This window comes from Aotus nancymaae, unplaced genomic scaffold (genome assembly GCF_030222135.1).
Source record: "Aotus nancymaae isolate 86718 unplaced genomic scaffold, 86718_ANA_hifiasm-v0.15.2.pri h1tg000036l, whole genome shotgun sequence".
Taxonomy (NCBI): domain Eukaryota; kingdom Metazoa; phylum Chordata; class Mammalia; order Primates; family Aotidae; genus Aotus; species Aotus nancymaae.
The window spans coordinates 13,341,562-13,361,584 of record NW_026988450.1 but is presented as its reverse complement, the minus strand read 5'-3'; the positions used below and the strand labels follow the sequence as shown (position 1 = coordinate 13,361,584).

Here is a 20,023-nt window from a genome sequence, read left to right as displayed (position 1 = left end):
ATGGTATAGGTCTTCCATAGAGGAGTCCTTTTCAGATTTGATAGGGCTTTTTGCTTCAATAAGGTCCCATTTTCCTTTTTATGTTTTTCCTCAGGTTTTTATAGTCTTCCTTTGTTCAAGTATAAGAAATGATGATGGCTCTACCTTCAGGAATGTGAAATGAATAAGATTTTTCTATTGCTGCCAAATAAATGAAAATGATAAACGATCGTGTAAAAATTGACAAATGTCAAACAATAGACTTTAAACCATGTTTATTTGAAGCAACTTGCTGCACTTCAGAGCACAATTACAAATCATCCTTTCAAGCTCTTCAGAAGCTAAGACCTGCCAAGAGCTAATTAACTGCTCTGACGGCAGGAAGATGTGGCAACAGAAGGCAGTTTCTGAATGACTGCAAGGTATTTAATTTGAATAAAAGGAGAATTAAACAGCAGCAGTGAGCAAAGATAGCAGCAGATAGAGAATGCCTATATTAAAGATTCTTATTTGTCTTCAAAATCGACCACTGGAAATGTATATTGCAGTGAATGTCTTGCAGCATAAGACAGCCTCACAGAGCAGAGAGTAGAGACAAAAGAGTTTGTGTTGGTGCATCTCAGGCAGCAGAGATTCAAGTCTCCCCCTTGAACACCTTGCCTGCACTGCGGATCAGTGTCTGGAACATGAATGAGGATCCTTGGTGCTTACTGCTGTGGTCAGACTGCTAAGCTTTTCCTAAACATGTGTAACTGACTCGAGTGGCTGCTGCATCTTGTCTAATTTGGGGAATGTATGCATAATCTAATATGTCCCTTCCTCCTTCTTTTGCAACTCTTTTCAGTCACTGCATGGTTTAACCCTTCCCTGGACCCGACTGCCAGGTCTGGGGAGTGGAAGCATCAATGGGATTTTTCTTGGATACCTTCTAAGACAGTGCTTGAGACAACTTCCACTAAAGCCTGTCAGCTTCCCTCTATCCTCTCCCTGACCTACACCTGAAGGCATGTACCCTACTGAGTGGAGGGGATACTAACTTTTATTGAGGTGCCAAGTACTTTCATATGTTATTTCATTTAACTTTCATAAGAATATACTCAAGACAGTGTTGCCCTTGTTTTGAGATAAAGAAATTGAGTCTCAGAAAAATTGATAACTTGCCTATCACTCAAACCCAGGCATGCTGATTCCCTCTGCAGGGACTGCCTGCACGGCTTCCCCACCCAGCTTTGCCTTCCTTGCTTCTAGGATCTTCTGCTCTGGTTTTCCTTGCACCCTATTCTTGATTCAGTTTTTATTTCATGTGGAATTAAAGGATTCTATTCCTTCCTTCCCACACAAGGGTTGAATCTTGTCTGTAACCAAGGTCAGTTCGTCCCAGGACTAAGGCTGGGTTGTCACTGTCAGGTTGCACTTGAGTCAGCTCCCTGAACTCCTGACACTTAGACACTTTTTCCAGCTCCCTTTCACCCCAGTGAGCTCAGTGAGCTGAAGACTGTTTTTGTTTTTGTTTTTTGAGACAGGGTCTTGCCTTGCTCTGATACCCAGGCTGGAGCAGGCTGGAGTGCAGTGGCATTTAGCTCACGACAGTCTTGACTTCCCAGGCTCAAGCAGTCATTCCATCTCAGCCTCCTGAATAGCTGGGACTACAGGCATGCTCCACCACATCCAACTATTTTTTTTTTCTTTAAATTTTGTCGATACAAGGTCTTCCTATGTTACCCAGGCTGATCTCAAACCTCGATTCTCCCTTTTTGGCCTATGAAGTTCTGGGATTATAGGCATGAGTCACTGCACCTGGCCCCCAGTGAGCTGAAGTAGAAAGTGCCGCTTAGGTTCATAGTTATATGAAGCCTCCTACTAGCTGGAATTTGATAATTTTTCACAGCTGGTTTTCTAACTCATATATACTTCTTCCAACAAGAGACAGCTGAATGTTTGCATATAAGACATCATACCAGTAATTCTAATGTTCTTATGGTACACACAAGATTTTACTTTTTTTAAAATAGCATTCACAACTTTTTGTAAAACTTAGTTTTCACAGAACTTACAAAACACTTCAAGCATATTTAAGAATATAGGAAAAATACAACATCTACATAATTATCACACCAAGATCAAACAGATGTTAACATATTGCAATTTGCTCCAGATCATTTTTTTTTTAGAGAATTAAGCTGTTTCAGATATTGCTAAAGTGCTACTCTCCTCCCTTAACCCGCCCTCCCCAGTAGCATCCACTCTCTTGAAGATGGTGTGGATCATTTTTGTGCATGTTTATGAACTTCACTAGCATGAACAAATTCATCCATAAACAATGTTTGTGAGTTTTAAAGATTTAGACAATTGAAATCCTACTGCACTTTTTTTCACGACTTGTTTTTCCCCCACGTTTTATGGGTGTGTATCTGAGAGAAACTAGACAAGCACAGGAACTATGCACAAAATTTTTCACTGAATTTCTGTATGTTCTAGTTTTTATTTTAAAAAAAGGAAAACATCCTAATTGTCCCTCTGTTGTGCAATGTTTACATAAATGTGATTTATTCATTCAGTGGAATGCTATCAATGCTATCCAGCAGTTAAAATGAATCAACAAGATCTACACATATTTATAGAACTTAAGTGTTTTTTTTAAAACTGCATTTAGGCCAAAGAAAGCAATGAATATAAAATGATTTTTTGTGTGTATGCGAGTAGGTTTTCTACTTGCTTCTTTTTAATATTGTTCCCTTGATAATATAAAATAATGAATAATGTGGTATATAAAACATCTTAAGGTTGTCACTGGTGAGGGGAAGACAATGTTTCAGTATTTTCTTTATCTAAACCTCTATTCTTCCTTCAGGTCATGTGATGAACACTGCAATGCAGGAGAACTCTGCAGTGCATGAGTTTGTGAACATGTTGACTTAATTTAGTGTCTAAATCCTGCATCTGCAGTTAGCAAAAAGATTCAGGATTTAGACACTAAATTAAGTCAGCATGTCCACAAACTCCTTCATTCCCTGACATATATTCCACTAGAAAACTTAAGATAATGGAAAAGATGTCTTTCATTTCAAAGAAACTGTTCCCATTTACAGTATTTGTGGATGGCGATCTGATCAGTGGTGGCCTTTCTTGCCTTCCTGTTTTATCAAGTTAGTTCTGAAAAGACTTTAAATAACTCATTTGTATGCAGACTGGAATTTCCAAATTGGCAGCCCTAAGTACCACAGCACTTGAACTGCCATCTATAGATGACAGTAAATTACTTTCGGTATTACCTCCAGACTATTAAAGCTGTAGTCATATGAGAATAATGCATGCCTGCATATTGCTACCGTCAGTAGGTACTCAATCAATAAAACAATATTGCTCAGTATTTTAGCAGAGCAGAGGTCTGATAAGGTAATGGTAGCTTGAAATATGTTAATAAATATATTTAGTAAAACCTCTATTAGTGAAGAAGAGGCTGCGGTGAATTGGGAGAGCTGCAAAGCACACCAGGATCTGTGCAACTCAAAGCTAGAATTCTGCTGAAAGCACTGCTGTAGTTGAACCTGGAAGGGAAGAGATGTATGAATCAGTCAGTAAGTCCTGAGTCATCCATTGAAGTTGATGAGGAAAGCAGAAATTTTCTGACCTGCCAGAATAGGTTAGGTCATCCTGTTGTAGACTTTTACTGTATACTGCAATCTTTCTTAGTAGAGCTTATCACAACTCTAGATATGCAATTCTCTGTAAAATTATGTGATGGTTTCTTTCCTCTGAAAACCTCTCAGGTGGATGGAAGGGACCATGCCTGCCTTGTGAGTTACATATCCTCAATGCCAAGCAAAACTCTTTGTACATATTTAAAAATAGAGTCATACAAACAGTAAAGGGATATGAAAGGGGAAGGACCCAATGTAGAGGTCTTGTTGGGCACCAGTCCTGACAAGGCAGATCTTCTCTGTGTGTGCACTCTGCCTGAAACCTGTCCAGCAAGAGCAGAATGTTAGGAAGTCCAGGAGGGCAGCGCGGTAGAGAGCTCAGGTTTATATTCAGGTAACCTGGTTCACGTTCAATTGTATCATTGACCTGCTTTGCGACTTTGGAAAAGCTACTTAATTTGCCTATGCTTTCATTTTCCCACCTCTAAGATGGATAACTGTTTCATACATTGTTTTTAAGGATGAGATAATTCTAAGTATTGCCTACCAGCCTAGAGTCTTTGTTCAAGATATGTTTTCTATTATTGTCATTATTATGCAAGATTAGAATCTATTCCTAGGGAATGGGCGTTGATAAGAAATCAGAAGGCATGACACAGAACACTAAGCCATCGGTACTGTTTTAGAATGGGGTTTTAGGCTCAGAGGTGTGAAGTCTCAGAAGAAATCAATAGCATATTTCAGGAAACAATAAAGACTTATGGTCCAGGCCAACACAGGTGACAGGCCAGGGGAGGGTGGAGAAATCCTAGGCATTCAGGGGTTGAGGAAAAGTAACAGAACATTGGGTTAGATAAGAATAAATTTGATTATTGGGAGCAATGCAGAAATCCAACCTAGTAGATGTCTACTATGTGCTGGGATTAGGGTTGCACTACTCAGAATCAGTTCACCCAATTTTGAGAAGCTTGCAAAGAGATTGGAAGCAAGACAGGGGATGACAAATTCATTCTGATGATGCTAATTACTTTCAGAAATCTTATCCAGGAACATAAATATGACATTAAGCAGAACTCAAATTATAAGAACATTGGGAAAGAGAAGTGGTGGCCATACATTCATAATACATGTATTAAAATTAAATAAACAACAAAACTGAAATAAATACTGAAGTTGGATTAGGTTTCACTTTTGGCAAATGATTTTCACTGAATAGTGAGTAGAAAAATAACGATGAAACTTTAGAAAATGACTGGCAACTGTAATCTTGTCCAGGCATTGCCAATGCACAGCACATCTGCTGCCATTTCCAAATTCTGTGTGCTTGGCAGACCTCAAGGAACCATCTCTTCATTCTTCCCTGGTGAGCTCTTTCTTACCTGGCCTCAAGACACTTCTTAACACAATGCAACTGCCTCTTACAACAAAACTGGTTTGGCACACAAGGGGGGATCATACTTATCTTCCTTTATCTAGATTAAATGAGAAAATGGAGATCTACTGAGGCGAATCACTTTCTGCCTAAAATTTCACCTCTCCTGGTTAGTATATTTTCCATCCTATTCTCATGATCCTAATTTCTGTTTATATTTGTACTCAATTAACATTATTGTTGCATAGATTCATTTAGACAAAATATCAGGTGTTAAATAAACAAGTAAATGAAATGATCTTTCTTAAGTCACATGACCACTTTTTCCTAGAATCACGATTCTGGTTAAATACTAAGTACTTGTGGTTGAATCTATGTAAGAAAAAAATGAAGAAAAAATGTGCTAGTTAAACTCAATTAAAAATGAAACTCTGAGGTGGGTGGGTCACTAGAGATCAGCCTGGGAAACATAGTAAAACTCCCCTCTCTACCAAAAAATAGAAAAACAATTAGCCAGGCATGGTGGCGTGCACCTGTAGTCCCAGCTGCTTGAGAGGCTAAAGTGGGACAATAATTGCTTGAGACTAGGAGGTCGAGGGTACAGTGAGATGAACTCATGCCACTGCACTCCAGCCTCGGTGACAAAGTGAAACCCTGTTTCAAAAATAAATAAATAAAATAAAAACTCTTTTCAATAGAATAATATTTTATTTTTATTTATTGAGCATCATGGTTATTCTCTTTGATGTAAAACATAATTTACTGAGATAAAAAGACATAAATACAACCTATTTTAGATGATTTTAAGAGAGACCTGGAAGTTCCAAATTAACTTTCTCCAAAGTCTTATAAATTCTAAACAGTAAAAAAATTAGTTAATGAAAAGTGTAATGCTTTGTTATAGCTTACATATTGACTGCAGATACGTTTATGACAGGGCCAATTGTATTTTTGTATCAAGTGTTTTTACACTGATCAAAAAGGAGCACTGATTTATAAGATTTCAGGATAATTTAAATTGGCTATAGGAGTTTAGGGTGTTGTACATTTGTTTTCATAAGGTTGCTGATCATGACTGTTATTTATTTGCCACAAAATTCTTAGGATTTCTCCAATTTTTCTTTTCTGAAGAAGTATGTAATCTCTTTGTGGTGATGCAGATTTTAATAAATGCAATGCAATAGTATGAGGAAAGCACTGATCAAAATCTCTGACTTGGCTAAGACTTGGGAATGAGGAGGCAAGAAGCAGTTTTCTAGGCAGAAGCAGCAAGAGCCAGTGCAAAGGTCCTGAGGCAGGAATGAGTCAAGTACCTTTGAGAAATAAAAATGAAGCTCCTGTGCTTGCTGCACAATAGAGCTGGAGAGGAGACACAGAAGTGAGGCGAGGGGTCAGAGCCCTGTCCTCTATAGAGCCTTGTAGCCCACTGTTAGGCCATGGATTTGAATTTAAGCCCAGATAGCAGGAAAGACATTTGAGAACTTTAAGCAGACAAATGCATGATCTGATTAACCTTTTAAAATGAGGGTATCTCTCTTTTTTCTCTAGAACAGTAGTAATGCCTTTTCAATTTATTTAATTCTCATCCACATGTAATATGAGTGAGTGCTAATAATATAAGAGGGAGAGACAGAGATGTTAGAACTATGGATTGCAAATGAAGAATATACATCATACTCCATGATATGAAGCCTTTAAGACCGAAGTTTATCCTGTGGCAGAATTCATTTTTGTGCCATATGGCAACAAGAAAGTCAGCAACTTGGTGTGGTGACATTGCAGCAAAACGTGATTTTAATGTGCTGACCCAGAGGACACATTGAGGAAAAGTGACATTTCATTGAAGAATACAGTATTATACACAACTCTCCTTGCCCTTTCATGTATCAGGGTATGAGCTAGAAACTTCAGGACTAGTTAAAACTCTGTCATTGGCCTGTAACCCAAGCACATATGGCTCACTTGCACAGACATTTATTTTGGAACTTTCTCAATTCAGTTGTTTGACATCTGAGTACTAAGTATCTACATATTACCACCTTAGAGAAGAAAACACTGAACTTCTATGAAATTAAGGAAATGTAAGTCACATATTTTGTAGAAAAATGGTCATTGGAAAGAAAGGTAGATATGACTGCATTAGTAACAAATCATATAAAGTAATTTTTATAATTGTATTAAACTATTACTTGGGGAAAAAACTAACTTGTATTGCTTTTTCCAATTTCCTCTGTCCAAAAACATTCAGTAATAATGACACGTTATTAACTTGAACTTTCATTAAGTTTCTCTTCCAATTTGTTTGAAGTCCCTGTTCTCACTGGGCTCTGAGATTCACCCAATCCAGAAACCCTGGAAATTACCTTGCTTCCCTGTCTCTCAAAACTTTTTTTTTTTTTTTCTAAGATGGAATCTTGCTCTGTTGCCCAGGCTGGAGTGCAGTGGTGCATGACCTTGGCTCACTACAACCTCTGCCTCCTGGGTTCAAGAGATTCTCCTGCCTTAGCCTACCAAGTAACTAAGATTACAGGTGTGTGCCACCACACCTGGCTGATTTTAGGTAGAAACAGGGTTTCACCATGTTGGCCAGGCTGGTCTTGTTTTTTTTCCTTCTTGAAAAGTTTGTTTATTCTGCAGTTGTTAACATTCTTGTTTTATTTAAATGTTTCTTTGCTGATTAGCATGCATTTATGTAGCCAGGATAATCAGGTTGAATTATATCATTTTGGAGAGGTTAAATTCTAGTAATTATACATTTGCATCTTACAATTATAGCATAAATCTGATAATGCTGTTACTTGCAATGTATACAATAATGATAATTTAAGAAAGAAGTAAACTTAGAATTCTGGATTCTATTTAGTTAATCTCTTTAATCTATAAAAATGTTTGAGCTTGAATATTTGAAAATAATAAAGATGTAAAGTGATACCTTCCCATTTTAGAGTTGAAAATGCTACATTTTTTCTGTCTTTAAAATGTTTTCCAAATAGGCAAAATGTCATTTAGGATACAGCATAAGAAAACAGAAATTCCTTCTACATACATACTAAGCTCAGTACATTGAAATACCAATTCCATCTGTACCTATAAATTATACTCTCAGTTATTTCTGCAAACAAATTGTAAGTTTCATTATTAAATATCTCTATGATGGATAATTCACAGGTATATCTTTGATTCAAGGTGCAAATAATTGAATGATATATTTAGGCATGTGAAATGTCATTAATATCAAGAGAGATTCTACTTTTAACACTTTTCAGAGTCAGGACTAAATAACTGGAAAGTTCAGTTGACAATAAACAACTATTTTGCTTTTCAAAAACTGTTGGGCCGGGCGCGGTGGCTCACGCCTGTAATCCCAGCACTTTGGGAGGCCGAGGCGGGTGGATCACGAGGTCAAGAGATCGAGACCATCCTCGTCAACATGGTGAAACCTTGTCTCTACTAAAAATACAAAAAATTAGCTGGGCATGGTGGTGCGTGCCTGTAATCCCAGCTACTAAGGAGGCTGAGGCAGGAGAATTGCCTGAACCCAGGAGGCGGAGGTTGCGGTGAGCCGAGATCGCGCCATTGCACTCCAGCCTGGGTAACAAGAGCGAAACTCTGTCAAAAAAAAACTGTTATACTTGAGGATCTTACTGACCCATCATGGGAGGCTTTTCTTATATTAGAATATTTAAAATACCATTAGGACATATCGGTTACTATCTTCAAATAGAACATTCTAACTAGCACTTAAGATAGATACTCTTTAGCACTATACTTCTATCAGGCAATAAAATGTCACTGAACAAAAAGATGGCCCACATAGTAACTGATTTTTTAAATGTTACTTTATGAATTAAATATTAATGACTTTTTTTCTAACTTGCTTCTATGTGAATCCAAATATATACACTTAAGTATACTTATACACAGAGAGATTACACATTAATAGTTATTTGATAAGATATGCTGTTATCAGCAACAATTCCATGGACCTCCCAAGCTCAGGGAGTTGTCAGATGGTACCAGCTTTCTGAATTCTAATTTGTGAATACTTTCCAAACATTGCACCAACTTTTATTAAAAAAAAAAAAAAAAAAAAAAAAAAAACGCTTTATTTCGTAATATTTGTAGAGCCACAGGGGAGATGCACAGACAGTACAGAGAATTCCCACACACCTCTCACCCAGTTCCTCCATTGTTAACCTCTTAACAATATCAAGGTTCATTTCTCAAACTAAAGAAGCCCACAGTGGTACACGGTGATTCGCAAAATCACTTATATGGCTTTCACTAGGTTTCCCGTGACTGTCCTCTTTATGTCCTAGGAATATTCCCAGCTTTGTGTGTATCTGTGGTACAGTAGCCCACTCATCTGCAGTTTTGCTTTCTGGAGTTTTACCTTTCACTGTTTCAGTTACCTGTGATCAGCTACAGTCTGAAAATATTACAGTAGTTTGATACAGAGAGACCATATTTATATAACTTTAATTATAGGATATTGTTAAAATTGCTCTACTTTATTGCTGTTAATGTTTTATTCATCCTAATTTGTAAATTAAACTTTACCATAGGTGTACTATAAACATAATATATAGAGAGTCTGATATTATGCACAGTTGCAGGTAGCCACTGGGGGGTTTGGAACACATTTCCCATGGATGAGAGAAGACTATAGTATTTACAACAAATACACACAAAGCAGAGGAGATATTGCATATAAAATGACAGCATTTAGGGGCAAAGATTAATCTTTAGTGGCAAGGAGAACAAATAAATCACCAATAGTTGGTATAACTTTCCATGTTGTGCATAGATTTAGATGCCACAGAATACAGTCTAAGGGCATGAGTCTTGATAACAAATTTGCATTCAACCGACCCTTGGTGCATTTTAGAACATGTCTGCTAGTTTCCATGACAAGACTTAAAAAGCACTGTTATAATATTATAGTGTAGAACATAAGAGGGATTTTGTTTGTCTGCTAAGTATCTGTGCATTCCAAGGTGAATTGAATTGATTTTCAACATTTTTTGAGGTAACATCAATATTAATTGCTAATAAGCATTCTACTGTGCCTAAAATAGATTGAAAATTTACCACAGTCTCTTAAATCGAATTATAATGGACCAAACTTACTATTCATTGCACATTTTGTTGATCCTGCTCATACAGAAACATTTATTACTTCTGAGTGAGATTGCAAAAATGGATTAAAATGCCAACCCTCCTTTTAAAGAGCTTAAAAATCTAAAAGGAGAGACAGAAAGGTAGGACAAATAAGTTCATAAAGATGGAAGATGAGAAGTGCTATAACATTTGAATCTACAAAACGTGGCGGAACTTTGAGAACACATAGGTGGGAGAAAGCAGTCTTCCTGGGAATGACTGGAATGCTTTGGCATTACAGGAAAGTTCACTTATTCCACGAAGTGAAAATGAACTGCACCAAGGTATGCAAAGCCCACATGCGGGGTGCAGATCCCTGCAAAGAGGCCGGTTGCTGCCTAACTCCAGTCAATTGTTCTCACCCTACTTCTCTGTGTCAGATTTCCCTCAGACCCCAGGAACCAGAAACACAGATTTTCATCTAAAAGTCTCTTCATTACTGACTATTGCTAATAATCTTTTTCTTTTTCAAAGATGTTGTTCAGATTTAAAAAAAAAAAATGTCTCCTGGTCCAATTTGACTCATGGTTCCGTTTGTGACTTCAGGACACATATAGGCAAAGAATGCAGCCTGGGAAAAGGAAAACAGCGGATATTCAGAGAATGTAAAAATATAATTTGGCAGAGGTTTGATTTTCCTGCCAAGTAGGGTGGACAACAAGTACTTTGCCCCGAGTACTGACATGTTAAGATTTAAGCATTTAAATTAATGTAAAATGTTCGGTGTCAGTCAACAAATAATTAGTTCAAAAAGGAAGCTCCCACATTCCATGCATTGTTAATAGCAATGAACAATCAGTGCATTCTGAATTATATCATTGATTTGACTTCAGTCCTGTTTGACCTTGCAAAAAAATTGCTAGTGATTTATATGCCTCCATTCTTCCTCTCCTGCTCTCCCTCCAATTCTGAGTTGATGGTTTTATTCCTAACTTTTTTGGAAAAAAAAAAAAAATGGAAGCATTTAGAAGAGGAAGGATTTCCACGTTCCCATCACCATAACTGCATCCCATCTGTGCCTGTGTCCATAGACTCTGCCCTCTCTTCTTTTACAATGAACCACCTGCCCCTGCTCTTTGTATATGAGAAGCCATCTTTATTTTTCTGCTTTCAAAATTATCTCTTCGTCCTTTGCCTTTTGATAGTTTAGTCATAATATGTCCATGGGTTTTCTTTGAATTCATCCTACTTGGAGTTCACCACACTTCTTGGATGTGAAGACTAATGTTTTTAAGCCAATTTAGAAAGTTTTCTGCCATTATTTCTTCAATTATTCTTTTTGCTTCTTTGTCTCTCTATTCTCTTCTTGAAGCCGACATTTATGAGTATGAGCAGCAAGGTCTGCTTACAATGTCCCACAGGCATCTGAGGCTCAGTTTTCTTCATATTTTTTTACTTCTGTTACTCTCACGGAATAACCTCAATTGACCCATTTTCCAGTTGGCTGATGATTCTTTCTTCCATTGGCTCAACTCTGATCTTGTAAATTTTTCTTTTAGGTTATTATACTTTTCAACTTCAGAATTTCTATTTTTATAATAATTTCTATCTCTTGATATTCTCCATTTGGCAAGATATCATTCTTACACTTTGGTTTTTTAGACATTATTTTCTTTAGTTCCTTGAGCATATTTAAAATATCTGATTTAAAGTTGTTGTCCAGTAAGTCCAACATCTAGGCTTCCCTATAAATACTTGCTATTGATTGCTTTTTCCCCTTTGAATGGGCCCCTACTTTTGTGCCTTTCAATGTCATGGTATTTAAAAACTCAGTATTTTAAGCATAATAATGTGGCAACTCTGGGAACGCACTTACAGTCTTACCCAGGGTTTGCGTTATTTCTTGCTGTAGTCGTTAGTGTTTGTTTGATGACTACTCTGGAATAATCCTGTAAAGTACATATCCTTTGTTGCATGTGGCCTCTGAAGTCTCTGCTTTGTTAGCTTAGTAGAGTCACTCAGCGGTCATCTATTCATTCCTAACCGATCTCCTGTCTTTGCTGAGGAACTCTGTGTGTTGAGACATACCTTCAACAATCATGAAGGCATCTGCAACTTCACATTATACTACATTTCCTGCTTCTCCAGAACCTCAAGAATGACCAGAGGTGAGGGTTCAGGACCTCTCAGGCTTTCCTTGAGCACGTACAGCCCTGAACATGTGCTCAGCCTTATACCTGTGGATGTCCTTCCAGATTCTCAGAAATATCTCAAAGCTTTTAAGCTCCTATGGACATTTCATTCCCAAGCTTTTCTTTTAAAGCTTTCTGGTTATTCTATTGATTGCCACAATTGTTATCCATCCCTCTAGGCAAACATGAAGTTAAAATATTTCCCTCTAATTGTTTTAACACAAAATCTTCTTAGCAAAGGTTTTTCTCACTTGGTAGTTCTAAGTCATGTCAAATACAGACAGCTGTGCAACTGGAGTCTCTCGAGTAAAAAAGACAGGTCAAATACTGACAGTTGTGTGGGAGTGAGGATTTGAGTAAGCTGTAGCTCCATTCTTCCCTCTCGGATGCTTGCCAGGCTGCAATGAGAATGTGAACTCTTCCTTATCAATACTATTGTAGATCTGGAGAGCAGGGAATGAGACTCAAGTGAGTTAAATACTACAAAGCTCATTATTCTTACCAAGATTCAGCTGTTTTTTCTTGAATAAGTGCATTCTGATTTCTATAATCCTTTGTGTAATTTCTAGGCTTCTGAACAAGTTTATTGTGACCATTTTGCCAGTTGTTTGTTTGTTTTGAGACAGAGTTTCACTCTTGTCGCCCAGGCTAGAGTGCAATGGCATGATCTTGACTCACGGCAACCTCCACCTCCCGGGTTCAAGTGATTCTCCTGCCTCAGCCTCCAGAGTAGCTGGGATTACAGGCTCCTGCCACCATGCCTGGGTGATTTTTGTATTTTTAGTAGAGATGGGGTTTCACCATATTGGCCAGGCTGGTCTCAAGCTCCTGATCGCAGGTGATCTGCCTGCCTCAGCCTCCCAAAGTGATGGGATTACAGGTGCAAGCCACTACACCCGGCCGCCAGTTTTCTCATTGCTTTTATGGAGGAGAGACTTTTCAGAGGCCTTTACTCCACCATTTCTCTGGCATCCTACCACATTTTCTTAACCATTCTATTATAAGAGCCTTCTAACTGGCCTACCTGTTTTGAATTGTACCACATTACAGTCTATTCTCACAATAGCATATAAAACCATGTCTTGTTACTTCCCTTGTTCACAATCCTTCAATGACTTCTCATCTCAGTCAAAGGAAATGCCAAGTTCTTAGCATTCTCTGTTTACTCCACTTCAGCACTCTGGCCTGCTTGCTCTGAGCACACTTTATCTTTGCATATTGCTGGAATGCTTTCTTCTCAGATCTCTGTATTGCACATTCCCTTTTCCCGTTAGATTTCTGACCTTATATCAATTTATCATAGAAACCTTTCTTGACCTGTCTAAAGTAACATTTCCCTTATCAAGTCACTCTGTTCTCTGCTTTGTTTTCCTTCATTGCATTTATCATGCCTTGACGTTACATATATTTTCATCGTTCAGCTTCTTCTACCAGAATGTAAACTGCATAAAAGCAAGCATGTTCACTGCTGCATCCACAGTGCTTAAATAGAGCCTAGAAAGTAGTAGGTACTCCATAGATACGTACTGAGTACGTTGTAGACGTCTGTAGGGGAGTAGTGATCATTGTTCATTTGGCCTGGTAAACAATGATTGTCCTTATCTAATTCAGCAGCCCTGACAGGGCTGACAGGCTTTAATTATCATGAATACTCCCTGTTGCTCAGCTGACCCAGACTTCTGGGAATGTCCCAGATCTCTGAGGCCACAGTCTATTAAGGTTGTCAAGCAGGGATGAATTTCCATTCCAAATATCAGCTGAGACCCTGAATTAAACTGGAAGCCTGGGCTAGATCAGACCAAGATGCCTCATGATCAAGCACTGCCGAGGACAGAGGCCTGCCAGTCTAGGGTCCAACAGTCCAAACCTGCTAGGCTTTTTTTTTTTTTTTTTCCTCTGACAACACACATGCAAAGAAACTCTACCTTTTTCTCAAGTCACAGGACATAAAATCTAATCTTTCATCCTATCAGTCACGATGTTTGAATGTTTACTGCTACAGAGAGTCTGAAAATCTCATGGGAAAGATAAAGAACTCGAAAGAATTTCGATTTTACTTGTATTGACCTGTTCCCAAATAGACTCTGTCCCTGTAGCCCAGAAGGGGCACCTTGGACCAATCAGCCACATATGCCCTTTCCTTCTCTCAATACCTTCTGTGCAATGAATTCTGATGATAAACTTTAGATATTGAGATGTTATCTCATACATAACAGACATTCATTAAATGTTTCTTGAATTTTGGTGGTTTTCCAGTCCTTATTTGTCGAGTGGGTGGGCAATGTTTTAAGAACATGAGAAAGCCCTTCCATTTGACAAATGCATTCTGTTCTACAAAGGCAAACTTTTAGAAAAGTGTCTGCCTCAGCTGCTTTTTCTAATCAAGATGACTGGTAGGACACGCTTTCTTCCAGGCCTTCACAGTGACAGCTGATTCAAGGTCTGGTACTAAATTACCAACAAACTTTATTCACTATTGTCAGAGGGTTGGGTCTGTCACCTCCAAACCCTAACACACATTACTCTCCGGTCTGCTTCCCATGGACAGATAGGTTTTGATGGGATTTTATTCTTAAAATGCATTACCCCTTTCTTGTAAAAATTATCCACTTAACATGACTATTTACACATGGTCCATCTTATACAACTTTTTAAAATAACTTTTCTTACTCCTTAGGTTTGGCAAATAAATTTTTGTAGAGATGGCTCTAGGAGTAAGCAATGAAGTCATAGGGCTGATTTAAGACCAGGCCTATTGCAGAAGCAGCGGCATCAACTAAGCAGCTGGGGAACACAGAGAGATTAATCTTGACAGAGTTAGACATGCAGATACTTAGAAAGGCTATAATATGCTTTGAGTTGTCTATTATGATGCTGTTATTTTTGTTTCATGTAAAACTAGAGCATTTGAAGACCAGGCAAAGCTGGATTATACACTAACCATTCCCCTCGAGGGCCTGCCTATGCATACAATCCAAACAAAAGAGACAGAAAATCAGTAAGTAATCAATAGTGAGACAATTACAGTGTAGTGGCTTAAGTAATCTTGGCCATTTGCCTATTTTATTCACCTGAAAAAGACTTAAATAAGTCCTCCTTGAATAAAAATTAAGCACAAACAGACACTAATTACTGTGGTAAGAAAAAGCAATTTATAATATATGGCAAACCCAAGTTATTTTTGATTATGCACATACGCCTAATGTAATACACTAAAAATGTACTAAGAATTATTTCTGTAAATTTACAACAATGGTAAACTGTACTTTATATATATATATATAAAAAATGAAGTGTGATTAAAAATATATATATATAAAAAACCAATCATTATCTGCCTAGGAAAAAGAACTCATAGCTAGAAAAATGAGAAAATGGATTTTCAAATGAAATCAGGAAGCATTTCTAAAAGACAAAAAATAATCTTTACAAGCAGCAAGTGGAAATCATCATGTGCTCAATTATATCAAAATTACACAACCATAGCTAGAGAGGATTTCAAAGGCAGCAAGCCTACCCTCCAACAGATGAAAGAATCTGCTCCATCACCCATCACTGAAATGATCAGCTCATCTCCATGTGAATACTACTGGTGGCAGAGAGCTTGATAATTTGCAAGCTACCTTTCTTTGCTCATGTGTGAACACTCTAATTTATTTTTAAGTTCTCCTGAACCAAAACACTTACCAGTAGCTTTAACCAAGTAACAGATCTTTATATTTCCCCCTGGAATAACATAAAATAAAAAAATCCCTGTTCCATTCACGGTCTTTTCATATATTTGAAGATGATATTTACATCCCTCCCTAAGGCAGTCCTTTCTCCATAAACAGTCCCTATTCAGCCATGTAATATTACTGTGTACACAAGTTCCCAAACTTTCATCATTTCAGTTTCCATCTTTATTCATTTAATAAACATTACTTAAGCACCTGCTACATGCCAATCACTGGAGATATGTGAATGAATAGAAAAAAACAGCACTTTCATTGAGGGAGCTTAAAGTTGGCTAAGAAAGGCAAACACTTTAAGCATGATAATTTAAAATGAGATGAATGGCACAAAGAGAAAGGTCATGGGCACTTTTCAGTTACATTCTCATACAGTAGTACCTAGAACTGTACACAAAACTCGAGAAATTGTTCTAATGAAGGCTGGGTGCATTAGGATTATTATCACCTGATCCAAGCCATGATTTAAAAAATTTTGCTCAGATTGTAACAGCTCCAAAATCACATCACTGAGTGGGAAGTATTCATACTAAGGCTGAGATAAATGGAAACTTGTATATTCAATTCACAGCAACAACTGGGTCCTATATCTCCACCTTGCTGCCCCAGGTGAAAGTACAAACTGCGCTGGGGAAAAGGCCAAGGCAAATCTATGATTCAATGACTGAATGCTGACTTCAGATATGTATCAGGAAAAGCACCCTCTCAGAGATCAAGAAAGGCTTCCATTTCTTAAGACTCCTAGCACTGTAGTTCCTGTTTATCCACAGTTTTGCTCTGTGTGGTTTCAGTTACTCGTGGCCAACTGTGACCCAAAAACATTAAATGAAAATTCCAGAAATCATTCATAAGTTTCAAATTGTGTGTGTTCTGAGTAGCATGATGAAATTTTGTGCCAACTGGAGACATCAATCATCCTTTTGTCCAGCATATCAAGTTGCACAGATTACCTATCTATTTGTCACATAGTAGCTATCTCTGTTATCCCATAGAATAAAAATGTAGCATATATAGGGTTGAGTATTATCCATGGTTCATGCATCCACTGAAGGACTTGGAACATATCCCCAAAGATAAGTGGTGACTACTGTATTTTCAAACAATGAAAACATACAAAAAGAAATTCCCCAATAAATCTGTTTCAGGCTAACAAGTTTGCAATTTTATTTGTGTGTGTGTGTGATAGTTATTCCTTTCAATGAAAGGACACGTCTTTTATATTTTCTTGAACATTTTCAAACATAGTGCACTGTGAGGATAATTTTTTAAAATAATTTCAACTTTCATTGTAGATTCAGGGGGTACAGGTGCAAGTGTGTGACATGTGTATATTGCAAGATGCTGAGGTTTGGGTGAAATTGATCCAATCACCCAGGTAGTGAGCATAGTCCTCAATTAGTGTCTCAGCCATGTCCTCCTCCCTTCCTCCCTTCCACCTCTTGTAGTCCCCAGTGTCTATCATTGCCATCTTTATCTCCATGAATACACAATGTTTAGCTCGCACTTATATATGAGAACATGTAGTACTTGGTTTTCTGTTCCTGCATTAATTCACTTAGGATAATGGCCTCTAACTGCATCCATGTTGCTGCAAAGGACAGGGTTTTGTTCTTTTTGATGACTTCATAGTATTCCATGGAGTATATTAACCACACTTTCTTTATTCAATCCACCACTGATGGGTGCCTACGTTGATTCCATGTGAATAGTGCTTTGACAAACATATGAATGCAAGGATCTTTTTGGAAGAACAGAGCATCAGTGTAAAGAAAATCAATGTAAATATTACTGAATGTATAATCATATTGCCTAGAGACATCCCCTAGAGTTTCCTTTACCTCTCCTGTAAGTCATCTAGAATATTTTCATTATCTGACAATGACGTTTGACAACAAGGCTGTCTGAATTCACAGACTTTGCAGTTCCTAAAAGAGAAAAGTGATTCAATGAAAGAGGAGAAGATAGGAGAAAGGAGGAGAGGGGAGGGGAGGGAAGGTGAGGGGAGGGGAGAAGGAGAAGGGGAGGGCAGGAGGGGCACAGGGAGAGGAAGGGAAAAGAAAGGGAAGGGAAGGGAAAGGAAAGGAAGGGAAGGGAAAGGAAGGGAAGGGAAAGGAAGGGAAGGGAAAGGAAGGGAAGGGAAAGGAAGGGAAGGGAGGGGAAGGGAAGGAAAAAAAGCAGGGGGAGAGGAGGAGAGGGCAGGGGAGGGAAGGGGAGAGGAGGGAAGGAGATGGGAGAGGAGGGGAGGGGAAGGGAGGGGAGGGCAAGGGAGGGTATTCAATGATGAGCACTCGATTTTTGGTTAATCGTATTTTACGAGAATATACTGCTTTAAAATTACATAGCCATGACTATAACCACAGTCATGAGTGATAGCTGCCTATTCTCCAAAGAAATGTGATCAAAACTAATATAATAAAAAAGATAATTATACTTCTATTCAACATTTTTTAAATTGATGTTAAAACATAATTATTCTGCTCTATATCGCATAAGTACTACCTGTATGACCTTTTGGGAGAAATCAGTCTACCTCTCACTGCACACTGTATCTGTTCTTCACTTACAAAGTGGATTAGTCATGTCTTACCTTCCTCTTTCACAAGCCCATAGTGTGTTCAAAATATATCACACCACAGTAACATCAGATATTCTTTCAAGATGCTTTATTTATGAATTTGATTTTTTTTTCTTCTGCAGGGATCCAGGTTCTACATTCTGATCCAGAGCTATGTTGTAGATTACATGAGACAACCACACAGCAGAGAATAGTAGCCACAGTTCTGGAGCTTCCATGCCTGGGCTTCATCTGCAGTCAACACTAACTCTGCCTTCAGTGTTATAACCATGTCTGTTATCATATGCCAAGATCTCCTCTATGTATTATTATTGAGGGAAGACTCTACAACCACTTCACATAAACCTCAATTAGCTGACTTATCAACTAGTAAAAGGAATTTCTTAGTTTCACTTAAACTTACTTGGCTTCAGGTTGAATCCTAAAATTGGCAAAGTGAATAAATGGGCATTTTCACTCCAGTTAGAACAGAAGATGTTTTCAGGATATTCAATTGTTAGTGTCTATAATAAGTTAGCAATTGCTATGGCTTCATAACATCTTACCATCACTTGTTGCCACTCTAAACTGCTACCATGGCATTTTCTTTATTCACCTCTTTAAATGTATTATTTTGCAATCTATGATTTTATTGCTTACCAAATATAATCTCTATATGCCTGAAATATTCTGGAATCCAAAATTTTCTTCTAATGTGGTCTCTTACCATTAGACCCAGAATAAACAAGTAACTTCCAGTCCCTAGACTTCAGGATGAATGAATTTTGCAGCTCCTATTTTGAACGTAGGTATTTGACGGGGTAAGAGAAAACCATATAGAAAGAAAACCAGGCTGCCTAAGGAGAGGAGAGCAAGGTGTAAAGACAGGGAGGACCAATTTAGAATGAGACTCTCACCATCTCTACCACTGTATTCTGAACTTGCATCATGTGCTTCATTCCTTCGATGTCTTGGTGCCTCCCCAACTTATATTTCACTTTCCCACGTCCTTATAACTGTATAATACAAGAAGTAAACCAAAAATAGTTGGAAGTATATACTCAAGAACCAAACTGATTAGGTTCAAAGTTCGGCCTCAGCCCAGCATTTATGTGGGCAATTTTATTTAACCTCTCTGGGGCTCAATTTCCTTATAAGAAAAACGGGTACAATTACAGCACCTGTTCCAGAGGATATATGCAAAATGCTTAATCTAGTCCCTGGCATATTGGAAAAAGTCAAGTATTATTAATTAACTATATTTATGAACACAATTTCTTCTACCTTTTGGTCATCTCACACCTAGACTTCATGAAAAGTAATAACTCAAACTTCAGTTTCTCTAAGAAACTCTCCCAAATAATAGAGTCATTAGGTATAAGCTCTACTTGATAACTCTTTCCTATTCCCATTGTAACTATATATTCTTGTGCATGGCCATTGAGATAAATATA

At 37.8% G+C, this 20,023-nt stretch overlaps 1 protein-coding gene across 1 annotated transcript in view; it reads right to left on the bottom strand.

The window, feature by feature from the left end:
* NKAIN3 (sodium/potassium transporting ATPase interacting 3) overlaps nucleotides 1-20,023 on the bottom strand; it is a 621,971-nt gene that overhangs the window by 425,910 nt on the left and 176,038 nt on the right. The window lies entirely within an intron of this gene.